The sequence below is a fragment of the Octopus bimaculoides genome, chromosome 20 (assembly GCF_001194135.2).
Source record: "Octopus bimaculoides isolate UCB-OBI-ISO-001 chromosome 20, ASM119413v2, whole genome shotgun sequence".
NCBI lineage: Eukaryota > Metazoa > Mollusca > Cephalopoda > Octopoda > Octopodidae > Octopus > Octopus bimaculoides.
In genome coordinates this window covers 23,808,995-23,813,974 of record NC_069000.1, presented here as the reverse complement: position 1 = coordinate 23,813,974, position 4,980 = coordinate 23,808,995, and the positions used below count along the sequence as shown (strand labels likewise).

At 32.7% G+C, this 4,980-nt stretch overlaps 1 protein-coding gene across 3 annotated transcripts in view; it reads right to left on the bottom strand.

Moving 5' to 3' along the window:
• LOC106879445 (zinc finger protein 423) overlaps positions 1-4,980 on the bottom strand; it is a 34,517-nt gene that overhangs the window by 14,748 nt on the left and 14,789 nt on the right. The window contains exon 1 of one of the 3 annotated variants that reach the window (XM_052975130.1): positions 74-368. The exons of the other annotated variants lie outside the window; for them this stretch is intronic. The gene's annotated coding sequence lies outside the window, so the exon portion shown is untranslated. Of the gene's footprint in view, positions 1-73; positions 369-4,980 lie in introns of those variants that run through there. 3 annotated transcript variants of the gene reach the window in all.

Below are 4,980 nucleotides of genomic sequence, written 5' to 3'. Positions count from 1 at the left end.
AAATGGAGTAAAACGCATATGTTAACTGCATACTTTTATTTCCAACATATGTTTCGAAGATTACAAATTATACCTTCCATAGGAATAGGTGATGTTGTTAAGAATGGAATCTTCTCTTCAGGGAAATGCATGGGAACCAGCTTAAACGTAAGACATTTTAACCGAATATGAGAACTGTAGTTGGAGAAGGTTGTTACGTAATTTTCAAATAAATATTTGAAAACATGAGTGGAGATGGCTTTTGTGGGGAAATAATTTTAATTTTAATGATAATGTTTTCAGTTACTCTAATGAGTTTTGAGCTTTTCCATAGCTGTTTTCAAACTGAAATTCTGTGGTTTAGAAGGTTGTTCACATAGCAACAGATTTTTTTCCTACAAGTATACAAATATAAAATAAAAATAAGAAATAAAAGATGGAAAAAAGAAAAAAATTAAGAATATAAAAACTAATATAAAAATGAAATAAAGAATAATAAAAGAGTACAAAAAGCTAATACACCAGCATCTGGGAGAAAGGAAGGAGAAAGAAGAAAAGAAGAAGGAGAAAGAAGAAAAGAAGAAGGAGAAAGAAGAAAAGAAGAAGGAGAAAGAAGAAAAGAAGAAGGAGAAAGAAGAAAAGAAGGAGAAAGGAAAAAAGGAAAAAAAGTTGGAAGGTAAGAAGACAAAAAGTAGTTGAAAATGATTAGACTATCAGGAAAAAGGAAACAATATTTTTAGGAGTGGTCAAAAAAAGTTGTGAGTTCTTGTCAAAAGATGACCTTTGTGAATCTATTGATTTGAGGTCATTTTATTCATTTTTCACATTTTAGTCACACACACATACATTCATCCATCCAAATATGTCTACACATCTACACATGCCTGTATACATTCATCCACACACACACACACACACACACACACACTTACACACCTGCATCTACATACACACATATATACACACACATATACATATACATACACTCACACATACATATATACAGACATATATATATACATATGCACACACATATCCATATATATATATATATGTTTACACAACCGTTTTCATTTATTTTTTGTAAATTCTCACTTTATATATATATATATATATATATATATATATATACATGTGTGTACACATGCATATGTGTTCACAAATACACACAAACTTATATCCCTATATTTTTATGTAAATATACATACATACCTGCACACACATATATACACACACCTATAGATATTTCTACACGTATATGCACATGTGTACATAAGATAGTACAAAAAGGGGTGTATTCTCATATCAGGTGGATGTAAGTGTCATCAAAAAACAGCATTAGATCTCTTACTCTCAATAGTCCCAGATGAATTTAGCTTCACAGCAAGAAGTGCAAGAAAAGGCAGCGGTGTCAGATTCTCTCATGCATCAAATGTCAAATTCTAAAAAACATTTTTTGTGAAGTAAAAAATGTGTGTGTCATAAAATCAAATGGTGGTGCCCCAGCATAGTCACAGTTCATGAGCTGAAACTAGTTCTACTCCATTCAATTCATATATACTTTTCCTTATTTAAGCAGAGTTTGATTGTTGTCTTTCTGTGGATTGTTGAGATGGTAGTTCTGGTGGTTGTGCTATTATTTTTTTGTTCAGTCTTGGCTGATATTTTCGAATAAAATATTCTTCCTTGGCCTTACGAAAATGTTCATTCTCTGTCTACAGTTTGAAGAAAGGGAATATTTTGAATTGTCTTTTTCCACATTTTTCAAAATGTTTGCTACAGGTTGTGTTTCTTATGGGGGTGGCGTTGGGGATCATGGATCTGTTGTTTATGAACCCTTACTCTCTCATATAGTCTGATGCTCGTTTCACCAATGTAGTATTCATTGCATTCAGGACATGTGGCACAGTAGATTAAATTCCTGGATTTGCATTTCACAGTTGCATTTATTTTGAAAGAGTCATTATTTTTTAAGGTAATTTGTACTCCCTCTTCAATGTAGTCACACGTTCCACAACGGGGATCATCATATTTTTTAACTCTCTTTGTTGTTTCTGTGGTTGTAAATTTTGCTTGGGTTAAGAGCTTTTTTTTATGTTGGATGCTTGCTGTCTGCTATAAATTATTTTTGAGTTTGTTATTAATTGGTTCATTCTTGATGAATGTTGAAGGATTGGGCGGTATCATTTTGCAGTGTTGATGATGTCATGATTTCTTGGGTGTGGGTGAGGATAAAAGGAATGCTTGAGTTCATTTTCTATTTTTATTTTTGTGTTTGTTTTCCTCTGAGGGTTGTGGTTGTGATGTTTTTAGCTTTGGTGATTGCTGTGTCAATTAAACTAGTAGGATATTTTTGTTCTTTCAGAAATATTTTTAATTCCTGTAGTCTTATATCCCTTAATTCTGCATCTATTACTATCATGCAAATTCTTTTCGACATATTAAAAGTATGTTTCTTTTGGTATGTGAAGGATAGGAGGAATGAAAGTTCAAATATTGGTGTGTACCTGTAGGTTTGTAGAAGAGATCTGTTTTTATAGTGTTATTTTCTTTAATTAGAAGTATGCCTAAAATGGTAATTCCTTTGTGTTTTTTGTTCCATGGTGAATTTTATTGAAGTGTATAAGTTGTTTAAAAGTGAGTCAAATATTCTTAAGTCTTCTTGGTTTGTGGTCCAGAATATAAAGCAATTGTCTAAATATCATTTCTAACTGTTTTCTATATAAATGGAGAATTGTTCGCTAAATGTTTTCATTAGTTGGGAATAAAGTTTGACCTCTAAGAAACCCATAACGAGAGTTGCATATGTGGGGGCTACTTTTGTCGCCATTGTCATTCCTTTTATTTGTAAGTAGAAGTTGTTATCGAAGAAGTGATTATTTTCCAGTATTAATTTTTATCCTTTGAAAATTAAGGTTTTTGAGAATCTTTCCATAATATGGTTTGGATGTTTCGCTAACCAGAAGTTTATAGCTTCAATTCCAAGGTCGTGTGAGATGTTGGTGTATAGACTAGTTACATCAAAACTAACTAGAATTGTTTTCAGGAGAACACCTTTAAGTATGTAGTTTAAAAAGTCCATATCGTCTCGGACAAAACTTGGTATCATTTTACATAAAGGTCTTAAAATTTTATCTATCAAGTTGCTTAAGCATTGTGTACTAGATGCTGGTCCTGCAATGACTGGACATAGTTTCAGGTCTCTGGGTTTCGGAATTTTGAAATATGTTGAAATTGTTTCCTTTTATGTCATCTAGGATTTCTTTTGATTTGTGGATTTTGGTTAATCTATAAAAGTTACTGGTTTTGACTTCAAGGTTGGTTAATTAACCTCATTCTCAATTAGGTTGTCACGATGTTTTGTGACCAGTCTATGCATCCTACACATGGTATTTTTATCATCGTTTTGATTTAGCTTCTTGTAGAAGTGGGGTCATTGAGTTGTTCCATAACCATATCTCTGTAATGGTTCTTGTCCATGATAACTATTGCTCCACCTTTGTCAACTTCTTTGAAAATTAACTGAGTCTTTTCATAAGTTTTTAAATGCTTCCAATTGACCTTTAGATATGTTGGATTTACATTTCTTCTCTGTCATAGTAGATTGAGCTGATCGTCAAAGGAGGCTAATATGTTCTTCTAAATTTTTGTCTCTATTTGAGGAGAGTCTGAATCCTGTTCTGTTTTTGACCAGTGATTCATCTGTGTGTTCAGTATTTAGAAAGAATTCTCTCTAATGTAATTTTTGGCAAAATTCTTTTGTGACTTTTATAAGTTCAGCTTGGTTGGGTTTTGAAGTGGGTTTAAATTTCAGTCTATTTTCCAGGAGTTTAATTTCTTCTTTAGATAATTTCTTAGTGGATAAATTTATTATTTTCAGTTTGCTTATGTGTTGGTTTTCTAATATCTCAGGAAGAGTGGTGTTATTTTTATCTCTTTTTTAGTGGAATATCTCCTATCTTAAAAAATGGTTTCCATTGGAGTTGGGAGTGTTTTTGTGGGAATTTCACATTTTTCTGTTTGAGGTTGGTTATTCATGGGTAAGTATGTTTTTAGTTGTTGGATTGGGAGTTGATTCACTATTCTAATGTTGTTCCATCTGGTTTATTTGGTTCTATCATTTAGTGTTGGGAGAGTTCTATTTGTTCTTTGGTTGGGATTGCAAGTTCTCTTATTTCTTGTTATATCTGCGTATGATCGTAAATTTGTGTTTCTTAGAGGACTGCGGTATTTTTGTCTGTTTTGTGGAAAAATTTCCTTTCTTTTGGTGGTGCTTTGAGGTCTAACGGTTGTGGTAGTAGGTTGGTGTTTAGGTATTATTTGGTTTTTACCATAGTTGTTTTCATATTCCTGTAGCCAATGGATTTTTGATAAAAAGATTTTCTTGGACTTCCGGTTTTTCCACATGTCTAGAAGTTTGTTTTGGATACTTCTGCTGCTTCTTTTCTTAATTTCTTCATGTATATAGGTGTCATAGTTTTCAAATTTCTTTTGGAAGTTTGTTACTCTGAGGCAAAGTAGTGTGTTGTCAGCTTCAAATCTGTATAGTGCTAAATTAAGGTGAATCTTTGTTTCTTCGTTTGTTTCCAACGTTATTTCTTTGATATAAAATTTTCTAGGGAGTATTACTTCTCTGTTCGTCTAATGTTCATATGTGTTGGCAAGGTTTTCATTTTTTAGGGCTCTCCAATATGTTTGTTTTCTTTTATTTAATACTAGCAGAAATACCCGGCATTGCCCGGGTTAAAGAGAATAATGAAATCTAAAAATGCCGTCTAGACTACGCAACCCTCAACTGTTAGTAGCTACGATACCATATTTCTACATTAATAACTCTCCAATCCATGCCAGCATGGAACATAGACATTAAGTGGAATGCCAGTCTCTCATCTGGGAAGGCCTTGAAATCAATGTTACCAACTGGGGACTATGTGTGTCGCAGTGATAATAAAAAGACTCAAAGGAGGTCTGCAACGAAATAATTTTACTCAACACTTTGCA